Source organism: Mus pahari, chromosome 4 (genome assembly GCF_900095145.1).
Source record: "Mus pahari chromosome 4, PAHARI_EIJ_v1.1, whole genome shotgun sequence".
In the NCBI taxonomy this organism is placed as follows: Eukaryota; Metazoa; Chordata; class Mammalia; order Rodentia; family Muridae; genus Mus; species Mus pahari.
In genome coordinates, this window is record NC_034593.1 from 123,305,549 (window position 1) to 123,318,193 (window position 12,645).

Sequence of the window (12,645 nt, forward strand, 5' to 3'; positions counted from 1 at the left end):
AGCCCTGGCTGTCCTGGAACTCACTTTGTAGACCAGGCTGGCCTCGAACTCAGAAATCCACCTGCCTCTGCCTCCCCGAGTGCTGGTATTAAAGGCGTGCACCACCACTGCCCAGCTATAATCTTATTCGTGGCAGGGGCAGGGTATGTGCTATGACTCCATAACCTCTTAAAGTCCCACTACTCTGAATACCATATTGTCCATTTGTGTTTAGTAGGACTGCAAGCAGAAAACTCGCAAAGGCAGACAAAATACCGGGCCATAAATCAAGTCTCCGGAAATCTCAGGGAAAGTATGCAGAATGTGTACTGTTACCTCAATAGGAATCCCCAAGCTGTTCATGTGTTGAAGGCATGGTCAACAGGATGCTTCTCCTGGGAGAAGTGTTCTACTAAGACATGTTCTTGAAGGATGTTGTGGGACCTCAACCAGTTCTCTTTTCTATTTGCTTCCTGATTGATGAGCAGGTAGTTTATGCTTTGCCAGGTGCCCTGGTCATGACATACTATCATGGTCGTCTGCAGTAACACACTGGTAGCCTGGAACCTTCAAAACCCATCAACTAAACCTTTTTTTCTTTATATGTGAATTAACTCAGGTATTGGTTTATAGTGACAGAAAGCTGGTGAATACTTACATAATCTAAACATGATATTCAGAAAAAAAAAAACACAAAAAACCAAAACCAAGAAAAACTAGTGACAGAAAGATAGCATTAAAATACTCAGATATATGTAGTTAAGCCAACATGGTGGTAAGAAGGGGAATAAAAATAAGTAAATAAACACAGCCAGATTCTCCTGTGTGAAAGAAGCATCTAATGTCTTCCTGTGTCATGTTCACTGTCACCAAGGAGCAGAAATGCTTTAGCACAGTGACTAGAGTGCGTGTCAACGTGGTCCATAAAAAATCAAACCTTTGCCTGTGGTTGTCTTTTAATCTTGGCTGACTAACATCCATGGGGTCAAAGGATGTTTGGGACATGTTTTAGTCATGGTGTAATTAAGTGTCATTTATACCAAATGGCAGATTCCATTCTAAGTAAAATTTATTGTTAGTAGTATCGGAGGGGGCTCAGTCCTGCTGGGATAAGTTTGTAGAGCTATGGAAAGTCTCTAAGGATTGTAGTATATCAGATAAAAACTTTTATCTTATAATTGAAGTCAGCCCTGCCTGGTTTTCCTCGTAAATATCAAATCAAGGCCTCTGCTCATTTGTCTACTGGACTGTGTTCTGGAAATCTGCTTCCCAGGCCTGAATATACAGAGTGCACCCCTAAAAACATGCAGGACAGGATTTAATTTTGATGCCTGGTCACCTGTTGAGTTCCCAGTTAGAATGATCACACCTCTAGGCCGAGGGAGATGATGACTTCATGGATTATTAACTAGAGACCAAGCCCCTTGTGTTGGTTCTGAATGAGTTGACATACCCTGGAATTTTATTTTATAAATCCTCAAAAATATGTCTTTTCTGATTGATTTAGGGGTGTGTGTGTGTGTGTGTCTCATGTTATGGTGTTGGAGGTTGAATCCACAACCTTGAACATAGTTGGCGAGTGTTCTACCAATGACCTACATCTCCAAGCCCAATGTCCTGAAAGAAAGGATTGTGTGAACCAGCAAGTTTGGTTCTGCAGATTCAGGCACGGCCAGACTGGGGTGAGCCATGGTATCCTTGAGGGAACAACCCGGGTGAAGGCTTTCCAGGCATGCACACAAAGGTACAACGACTTGCCAGCAACAAAGGCAGGCTTCACACAGGGCTCATTCAGCCTGAGTCTAATTGAGAGCCCTGTCAGTACTGAGTACTGCTGACTCCACACAGATGCCAATGTACATGGCATCTGTACATAGCCAAGGAGGTCGAGGCTGCCTTTACCCCATCACAGCTGAGGTCAGAGTGAAGATGTCTCTTTCCTGTGTGTCGTCCTTCTCAGCGGGCTCCATTACCCTGCTTAAATAAGCATAATGTTTCTTTAACTATAAATGATGTTCAGTGAGGGAACTGTGAAGCAAGTTGATGTTAAAGCCCTTGGCTACTCAGCTCACTGTTCTGTGGGGATTTGGGGTTGGTTTGGTTTGGAGCTATTGCTGTTGTTTTTGACATAATTTTATCATGTAGCCTAGGCTATCCTTGATGTCACAAACCTGCTTCTGCCTCCTCCAGCGTGCTGGGGTTTCTGGCATGTGTTGCCATGCCTTGATTTACCATCAGGTAAGGATGAATGTGAGTGACAGGACCAACCCAAGAGTGTTTATACAACCCAAGAGTGTGGGTGGTATCCTTTAGATAAGGGTTTCAGGCAGAGGACCTCTGAGGGCAGGAGGAGTATTGAGGGGCCAGCAATATGTTACCTTTTAACTTCCACCAAGACTAAGTATGCTCACCCTAAGAGAAATCACTAATGATGTTCCTCCATTATCTGTACACTCTCTTAGTTATTCAGTTCTTCAAGCTTTTGAGAGACTACTATCAAAAGGAAATGTAAAACTAAAAACATTCCATTAACCTAAACTCCATTTGGGTGTGTACTTTTGTTTTGGTCAGTATTGTTTTTCTAAGTGCCTGACCCATGGCAAGGACTTAAAGGCTCCTGAAATAAATTGCTTCTGTGAGGCTAAAGCTCTACACATGTCAGCTGCATTCAGTCATTTCCTGAAGTGTAAACAGGATTGCCGTGTACCCCGTAAGTATATGCGGTGTAATGTGTCACTTCTGATACACGAAGGCTGGGAAGGAGGAAGGAAAGAAACTTCAGAATGACTGCTGGGATGAGCAAAGGCTGGCTCCCTCTCTCCTCCCACCTCTAGCCCGAACTCTGCCATCTCTGTGATCTACCTTCTGGTCATGGTCCTAGTGATGAGCTTACACTTTTGTGAGAACCATGTTTAAGAGCTGCATTCCTTTGGTGACAGATGAGGCATAACTCCATCGCTACTGTCTCTTTTTTTTATTTCCGAACTGGAGTTGACTTAGACTCAATTACTGAAGTTTATATTCAATGTCTATCTCAAATTTGCCACAGTTTTCTTTGCATAAGTTAAATGTAAGAGACTAGTTAATAACTGCATGATAAAGTCCCAAAACATCTACTGTCGGGACCAAAAAGTAACCCACTATCTGTACAACCAACAGTTCTTCATAGTCATTGAGCATCAACAACTCATGCCCTTTCTGTTTGCTGACCCATCAAGATGGCAAGAAAATCTGAGGTCTTCTAATCTATGCAATCTTTCTCTCTGTCTCTGTCGTGTCTCTCTCTCTCTCTCTCTCTCTCTCTCTCTCTCTCTCTCTCTCTCTCTCTCTCTCTCTCTCTCTCTCTCTCTCTCTCTCTCTCTCTCTCTCTCTCTCTCTCTCTCTCTCCTGGAAACAAAACTGGACAGAAGGAAGTTAATTTGTGTCCTGGGAGTCGCACAGCTTAGTGGGAAATGCAGCTTCTTAATCATTTTGCTTAGTTGCTTGATCCTCAGCAAACAGAAGGCATGCTATGCAAATAAAAACTAAATAAAACAACCCCTTCCCATTATACTCAGCATGTTTTGTTTAAAAATACATAAGAAGTCAAGAGAATGCAGAAAGGCCAGTGAAATCTCTTACAGGGAGACAAGCCTAACAGACAACTGAAGGTGCTGAGCCCAGCCTAAGGTTGAGCAACCAGTAGGGTGAGCACAAAAGAAAATTCTCTCTTGCAAATGTATTAAGGAGAGAGAGTTTCAGGGGGTGGGGGAGGGGTGGGGCACTGGAAGTCCGTGGTAGGGATGATTTGAGGATTAGGAGATGAGTGAGGAATTAGGGAGCTGAGGCCTAGTAGGAGAGCTATAAAGACAAGAGTGATTTACCTCAGAGACAGAAAGAAAGTAGCTATGAAGCCAGGGCTAAGGCTCCAGAAGCAGGACACTGGCTTGGGAGACAGGGAGAAGCAAAAGCCAGAAATCCAGCAGAAGGCATGGGCCTCTGGGTCTGAGGCCGCAGATCAAGAGACTCTAGGAGCAACTGAAGAAGGCGGCAGGTGGGAGGCGGGGCTTGGAGGGGTTAGGAAGGAAGGGCTGTTAGGCTGTGAGAGGGAGAAGCCTGTAGAATGGAGCAAAGGGACAGCAATGGTGTCCCCTCATCTGTAGAAGTAACAGGCATGAGAGGGGACGGGTGTGAGAAAGTTAAACTGGCATACGGGTGGGTGGGGGCATCTCTGTGGAGACGCTGAGGCGGCTGAGCAACAGAACCCTGTTCAGTGATTTGTCCCAATGGCTGCCCCCCTTCTGTTTAGCAGATGTGTAGTAAGTGCAGAGACATTGCCTAAAACATCATCCGTCTATTGCAACATGGGATTAAACTACCTCAACAGCAACTTGGACTAACTCCTATTTGGCTATCACAGCAGACTTTCTAAGAGAAGGAGGGCGTTTGCCCCACCCATCAGGAGCAAGAGAGAAAGAACCATAATTGCAGGGTAAATGACCAAGCATGCAGCTCTCTTAAATAATCAGGAAATATTTTAATAGTTCTGTGTGCTTGTTGAAATTGAACTAAATGTCTTCAATGGGGAATTGGGTAAATACACGGAGAGAAACTATATTGCACCAAATGAGTACTATAATTAGCAATGGGAGATATTTAGTTATTGCCAGATACCATGCTTTTGATTTTAATTCCCCAAGTGCAGCGAGTTTATTTAGAGTGTTTCTTAGAATAGGGGAAGTGACTTTTTTTTTAGTGTAGTGTGTGGAATAGTCCTGTGCATAAAAGGCCATGGTCTTGGGCATAGCAGGCAAGTAGGCCGTGGGCAAGCTGTATCTCCAATTCCACTGTTCTCAGTTCCTAAACAGGATGGCCGAGATGAAATGCCTACAAAACCTACTCACCGGCAACAACTCTTCCTTCATGACCTTTTCAACCATGACGTTCATAACTTAATCCATTTTTCAGGAATTCTGATTCACCTTCTAGATTATTTTATTTCTACATTCAAGATCTAACATTACAGAGAAGCTCCCTAAACCTTTGTTTATTTTTCCATTGTCACTGTTTTGGCCAAATCTTTCAAGGCCCTAAGTTTTAATGGCACCTGTACAGACTAGTTACAATATTAAAGCATTAGAAACGAGTTATTTAAATAAATATTCAACTGGCTGAATTTTAGGTTCACTTTAATCCATCTCCTCTAGAAAATCCTTCCCCAGTTTTCTACCTGGTCTGGAAGAAGTAGTCTGAATACATTTTGTTTTTTTAAATTCCACTTCCTATATTTTATATTTGTTTTCAGTTTTGGTTTATAAAAACCACTGGTCTTATATATTCTCAAAAGTACTTTTATAAATGACCAGAGGGCAAGCAGGTTTGCCTTGATTTTTATTCTCAACCTCATCTGTGTGGGTCTTCCTTTCTACTGCAAATCTTCCCCCACATGGTGAAAGCAGAGAACTAACTCCTGCGAGTTGTCCCCTCATTTTCCCAAACTACATTAATAAATGTAATTATTTAAAAAGTGCACCATAGGTAGAGCTTTGTACTAGATGCTGTTGTCTTCTATACCATGCCCACGCCTTAACAAAAATATTAAAGCCTTTAAGTAAGCCTTAATAGGCAAACACCAATAAATGGTAGGCCTTACAAAGAAATCCATGTTTAAGAACTGACAGCAGGGGGAACATCTTGAAGAGTCATTAAAACATGAGGTAGAAATTTGTATTAACATATCTGGAAGCGCCACTATCTCAGTCCTAAAATTCTTGTCTTTGAGGACATATTTTCTAAAACAATTCAGTCATTTATTTTTCTATTAGAATGAGCTGTGGCTTGACATAGAGAGCCAATTGGTATGTAGAGACCATTACTACTTTCCTTCTCTGCACACTGAGAGACTTGAGAACTAGAGGGGATACGGTAGGGGGTGGGGGTGCTCTCACATGGATCTATGGCATAGCAGGTTTAGTTCTAACCACAGGATACATAACAAATGTAATAACTTGGAAGGTTTTTGCTATCTGAATAAATAAGATTCATTCAAACAATCCATTCTCTTAAATGTTAACTTCTTTCTCTAGAGGACACTTAACCTGATACAGAGCGTTTCTTACTTCAGGTTTATAAATAGCAAGCCCACTACAGAGACTCTACTGAGTCTCGCTTATCAACAGGTTTACACTGAAGGAAATAAAAAGAAAATAAACCAATGAGTGTTAAATCTAATATGTATGACTATGCATATATCTCTGACGCGCACAGCTTCTAGAACAAGTCACAGCTTTGTTTATTCTAGATCTATCCAGAAGCTGCAGGATGACTTGATCATGCAGTGGAGCCCAGCAAAACATACTGCTTTGAGGTGGCAGCATGGCAGGGAAGACACAGGCAGCGCGCTTGGGTTGTACACACTTTTAACTGACAACTGCTGCCAATCATTTCCATAGCCCCTCTCAACAAAGACACCATCCCATGCAACTGGGTACATATGCAAACACTTAAATTCTCTTGAGTGTGTTGGCAACAACAAAAGGTTAAATATGTATGCATATGTATACATGGTGATATACACATATAGTGATAACTATATATAATCACTCTATTTAGACAGACACTAAGTATATACACTAATTACCTAACTATACACACACATTAATTTTTCTCAATGTGGGCATATGCTTATGAGGATTGTGAAGAGAGGCAAGGACCAGAATAAGAGTTGAAAGCAACCGAGGGGCTTGCCCTAAGCCTTCCTGAATACAATGACATCAGGATAGAGACCAGCATCTTGGTCCTTTCTAGTCCGGCTGGTACAGATTTCATTGAGTAAGTTGCATCTGTCAAAAACACGTGGTCAGATGCATATTCAAGCTCAATTTCCTGAAAGTGCTACAACTGAGGGATGAGTGGGGCTGACTAGAGAGAGGCGAGTCTGCAAGGTCACCACAAGGTGAAAGTGAAGCACAGAAGGCCTCCCAGGGTTTTCCCTCTGGTTCCCAGGGGCAGGCAGACAGGAGTGACAAGGACTCCTCCGTTCTGGAGGCCATACTTTACTTATGGATTTGAATATGTGTTAGCAATCTTTTGTTGGCACTGGTTCCCTTTCTGGAGAGGCTAGCACTGAAATTACAGTTTCAGTGGAATTTAGAGAAGTAATAACTGCAAAAATAATTAAATACGCGCACACACACGTACACACACACACACACACACGCACGCACAAACCATTTTACCTGTATAAGTGCAATTTAATCATTTCCATCAGTCTATTACCTTGCTTGGCTAATGTCTCTAAAACTTTAAAATTAAAAAGATGCTTTTCCATCTCTTAAAACCCCCCTTTTGAATGAAAGGCTTCCTCTTTTTGTTTTTTAGAGAGAATAGTAGGCAATTGTTAATAATGTATACATTCTAACAAACCATAGATGTACCACATAAAAAATTGTACTCAGGGAGCAAACGCTGTTTTTTGGGGCTTCTCTCTTACCAGAAGAACAGTATGCTTTTCATTGCCTGTAGGATAAAGCTGCCTGTCAAAACAAGCGAGCAAAAACAATTTAATGTGATGTAGCTGTTCATCAGGTATCATCTAAGAACCAACAAACTCCATGCAAGGGTTGGAGGTTTCTTGTCAGTACAGATGAACTGTTAACTTGCTTTTAGCTGGAACTCGAGAACATACTCTTTCAAACAGCCTTTTAGTCTTTTAAAAACAATTTTAGGTTCTGCTAAAGACGGTGCCTTGTAGAATATTTATATCTTTCTTGAATGTTCAGGCTTGTTTGTACCGTTAAATAAGGGCCACAGATACTTTAAATCTGTGAGAAACAGGGATCAGACTAAAAGCTGGTTAGGAAGTTTGGGGCCTCGGAGTTTACTTTGTAAACCCTCAGAAGGTAATTTGTACGAGATAATTAAAACGTATATATCATTATTCCAGTTTTTAAAACAAACAGCAAATTAAAGCCTCTCAAACGTGCATTACTGATAATTACATCTGTGTTAGTTACTATGTAAAGTGTAATGGCTTCACAATATTAAAGTATTTTTAATATATTAATATTCCAACAAATGTCTTCTCTATATTCTCTCCTCTTGATTTCACAATCTTTACCGAGTCCTTTCTTATATCAGGTTTTGAAGTAGGCTTATCTTCTTCTCTATGTTGATCTCCTAATCTCATCTGAAAGGATTAACTCCTGTGCAGGAGCCTTCTCTCAGACAATGTGGCAGCAAGAAGGGGAAGGCAATTCCATCTGGAGGAAAAGAATGCCTTCCTTCTCTCCCTCTTCCCTCCCCTTCCTCCCTCTCTCCTTCCTTCACTCCCTCCTGTCTCCTTTATCTCTCCATCTCTCCCCCTCTCTGCTTTCTTCCCAACAAGACAATGTATACTCATTAAAGCAACAGCACAATGATAAGAGCTATTAACTCCACCAAACTATGTGGTTTTCATGCCTCTCCCCAGACCTTCCAAAGACTGCCCTTCTTCCAAGCATCCCCCTGAGGCTGAGTGCCTGCACTTGGCTAACAGCCTCCAATCTCTGCGCTCTAACAGAAGGCATCGGCTGGGATGCATATGTTCTTACTCTTGGACCTGCTCACCTCTAACAACCAGTTTCAATACTGACGAGAGGCACACAAGCGCAAGTCACAATTACTAGAGGCAGACTAAAGCGCTCGCTCCGGTCATCCATCAGCTCTAGTCAGACAGAAAGGCAGGCACAAAGCAGGTAGAGTCTGCTAGCACTAAAATCCTATTTGACTTCTCCTGGGCCTTCTAACACAACCGCACTACCTCATAGAATTCATGTTGTAAGCAGAAAGTTGGCATGCCATCCAAACAAAACAACTTACTCCCAGAGAACAGGTCCATGAGAACTTTGGCACAGATACCCATTCGCATACATTCAGTCTCCTAGACAGGGCTCCTCCTCAATCTCTCACACAAGAAGAGCAAGACATAGGGTTTACTCTTTTGATTCAACTAGTGCATTCCAGGTACACTTTCTAACACAGTAGCTCTGGGCCCAGAATGCGGCATCTAGCAGTCCACTGCTAGATGAAGGGGTTCTCGAGAAAAGGCATGTTGAATACATTCTCTAAAAATTCTGACAGCAAGGCTACAGGTATATCGAAATATAGTGGAACCCTCATGAGGCCCTAGGTTTGCTCCTCAGTGTGGCTATGCAATGAATCCACATAGCAACTCAGGAATAATTATTTTAGCTTATTATTTTAAAATGCCAGCGACTTTATTTTCTTCGCCCAAGCTCAAGTTAATTAAAGGTTATAAATGGTCACTTCTCCCTAGAAGCCAGAACTTTCCCCTCTTCGGCGCAGGGGAATACCTCATAAATAAATTAGGTGAAACCATGGCTTGCTGATTGAATGAATGATAATCCACAGTCCATGTGGTTGCCAAGTCTTGATCTAGACCTCTCTACCGCAGTGAGCAATCCCTGAACATCAACAAAGAGGCTTACTTCATCAGTTATCTGGAAGTCTGCAAGTAGTGAAGACAGCCCACAGAAATACTAGCTTCTCCACTCAGCCTCAATTCATCGGAAGGACCATGAAAAGGAACAGCACCATTGAATCTGATGCCGCTCCCTTCCAACTATCTTCAGCTCAGTTCGTCTGGCTGAGCTAGTGTTAAGGGGCAGAAGTAAAAATGGAAGCAGAAAGATCAAAGCAGTGCTTACAAAGGGGAAGGACTGTTTTCTGTGCATATACTCCAGTATTTACTAACTGGCTTTCAAACCCAGGGACATTTACAACCTACTCAGCTCAGGTAATTGCCATCTGTGGCGTGCAAGAGGCAGCCGAATTTCTGAACAGAGATAAGAGATAACAGAGACCATCAGGTTGCCACCAACCTTTAACAGGATTAAACAACTTTCTTTAAAAGTCTTTTGATTTTTGAAGTGGTTAGCATTTCCCGGCAAGTGTAGTATTTTAGTGCCAGCATTAAGTGTACAGAGAAGCCTTCTTTTGTGTTCAAGTTTACTCAGTGTCTTGAGCCAAGAAGACATTTTCTCTAAGCTAGCAAGAGACTCCCAGAAGTATCAACACGGACCAGAGTTGCCGTTCACATTCCCATCAATATGTGTGTTCTTTTAGTCATCCAGTGGGATGATAAATGTTAAATGCAACAGGAAGCAAAGCTTTTTTAATTCCAGGCTTCTCAAGTTCATACGCAAAGCAAAGGACTTTGCTGTAAATAATTTACATATTTTTCATGCATCAAACAGCAAGAGGTTCCATCTCTAGAAAGCGCAATATTAAAATCAGGAAAAAAAAAACACACTTCAGTAAGGACCTTACTTTAATCAAGTTTCCCTTTTTAAGGTCTGACGAACATTAATGCACCTTTTTTTTTTTTTTTTTTTTTTTTTGCCACCCAAGAACAATCAGCTGAAGATTCCTCTAGAAAGCCCCCCCAACTCTATCGCAATCTCCATCTTTAGTACTAACCACCAGTCTGAGCTCCAGTATTAGATGCCACAGCTATTAAATGTTAATAAACACCACAAGTTGTTCTCAGTTATGAGCCCTAAAACAACAAAAAAATTTTAGTTAAATATGGTTACTTAGAAAGCTGCAGTGTCGCCCTTTACTTTTAAAAGTCCATAAAAAACGGGTTAAATCTAAATGATGAAATCTTTTTATCATTCGCCCCCCTTAAGTTTTAGACTCGACCCATAAACAGAGCCAAGATCGGTGTCTGTCTCAGAAGACCGAAGGAAGCCTACATGTAGGAGAGGCGTCATTTGTATCTTTCTTCTGTTTTAGAGGTCAGGCACAAAAACATGGTGCCATTATCCTAGAGTTTCCCCGTGTAATCAGAAGTCTGAAAGGTGCTTTTAGTAGGTAATTTCTCTCTCAAATGCCAGGCCTGAAGAATCGGTGTGAGGCCCTCATTATTTTGAAAATCAAGGTTGAGATTTGGCAGTTGAATGCATGATGTGTGTGTGTATGGGGTGCGGGGAGCCCATCACAGATTGGTAAGTGGGCCCCAGGCTCTGCCGAGGGATTGATTCTCGGGAGCAGGGAAGGGCTTTGCCAGCCAGGAGGACTGACAGGCAGGCAGGCACTTCTGCTTTCATTTCACTGAGCGCCCTTTGGTGAAATCTGGCTGTGCACTGCACCGAGCACCTTTCTATCTGTCCTCTGCCGGTGGCGGACCTCAGCCTGGTCGCCGCCACCCCACCCCAACCCCGCCGCAGGGGCTTGGGTACATCTTTCCAAAACTTTGCAAGAGTTCCCCTCCGCTTCCCGTTCCCGCCCGCGGAGACGCCGAGGGCCCCGCTAACCGGCCCGCAAGGCCTCGGGGCCGCCCAGTGCGGATGTGCCCTGTCCCCGCAGCCGGGGCCGCGCGCTCCGCGACTCCTGCCCGGGCCGCCTCCCCCCCAAGTGCCCTCCCAACCCCGGGATCTCCGAGCGGGTGGGACCCGCTGCACCGGCGCTGCGGAGAGCTGGAGGCTCCGTTCCTCTACCTGCCCCGGGGCTTACCCTAGAGACACGGCGCGGCCTCTCCTCGCCTGCGGGCTCCCGCTGCGGGGCGGCACGGACCGGCGGGAGCCCGAGCCGGGTCGGGGGGGGGGGGGGGGGGGGGGGGGGGGGGGGGCCTTCTCAGCGGCGCGCCATAGCTGCGGCGCGGGCGGAGAAGCGCGGGGCGGGCCGGGCGCGGCAGGGCCCTGAGCTCCGGCCTGCGCTGCTGGAGCCGGCCCGCGAGCAGGCCGAGGGCGGCGGCGGCGGCGGCGGCAGCGGCGGCGGCAGGCCGGGGGCGCGCAGGGCACGGGAAGCCGTCAGCGCGTAGCCGGGCTGCTCGGGTGGCGAAACCTCCTCTTCCTGCCCGGCTCGCCTCGGTACTTCTCTCTCGTCCTCTCTCGCTCACTCTCTCACTTCCTGGCTGGAAATTCCCACTGACGTCGAGAGAGAGCAGACAGACGGACGGACCCACGCGCGCGCGCACAGCGGGGGCGGGAGGTGGGGTCGCCGCCGGGGGTGGGGGAAAGCCCGCGCGCCCCGACCCGGCGCCCCGAACCCCAAGCCCCGCGGCGGCCGCGACGCCCCCGGGAGGCGCCCGCAGCCCAAGGGCAGGCCCGGACAGCTGGAGGCTACGGGAGACCGGCCTGGTCCCCACGCGCTGGGCACAAAAGTCAATCTTATCTGCATGGTCCCTCCTCTGGGGGTCTCGGCTACACTCAGATCTCTCCACAGAGCGAACAGGAATAGCGAGATCGTAGCTGAGGTCTCTCCAGAGAACCATGAACTTATACAGGGTCTGGATGAAGTCTTCAATCCACTCGATTATTCCAGCCACAAGTGCATTGTCCAGCCTGTGTGATCATCGCTGTGGATGGAATTAGAGCGACAGTGAGACCCGCAGTGTTGGTTCACAGCTCATAAATCCTTATCCGGCTCAAGGGAGGTTATTTTTCTGGAGAGGCCTCCCACTGATGACCATTGAGAGCATTTGAGTGTCTTTATTCTTTGGGCAAAGTGCCTCCAAGGGCCAGGAATGACAGCCTGGGGCTAGGTACCTCCCAAGTGAGTTTTGACTTGAAACCTATTTTAGAGTTCGGGGGTCTCACTACTGAGTTCAAGTGGAAATACAACTTTGAAAGGCCAGGGATCAATCAGGTAGTCAGCAGGCATTTTATTTTGGTACTTATCCCC

The 12,645-nt window shown here is 45.1% G+C and overlaps 1 protein-coding gene across 6 annotated transcripts in view; it reads right to left on the minus strand.

The window, feature by feature from the left end:
• The window catches only part of Nfkb1 (nuclear factor kappa B subunit 1), a 116,668-nt gene extending 104,755 nt beyond the window's left edge, over nucleotides 1-11,913 (minus strand). For 5 of the 6 annotated variants that reach the window (XM_021195361.2, XM_029537417.1, XM_029537416.1 and 2 more), the window contains exon 1: nucleotides 11,476-11,548. The gene's annotated coding sequence lies outside the window, so the exon portion shown is untranslated. Of the gene's footprint in view, nucleotides 1-11,475 lie in introns of all 6 variants that reach the window. The other variant, XM_021195360.2, reaches the window with a different exon arrangement.
• Nucleotides 11,914-12,645: the final 732 nt, after the last annotated feature.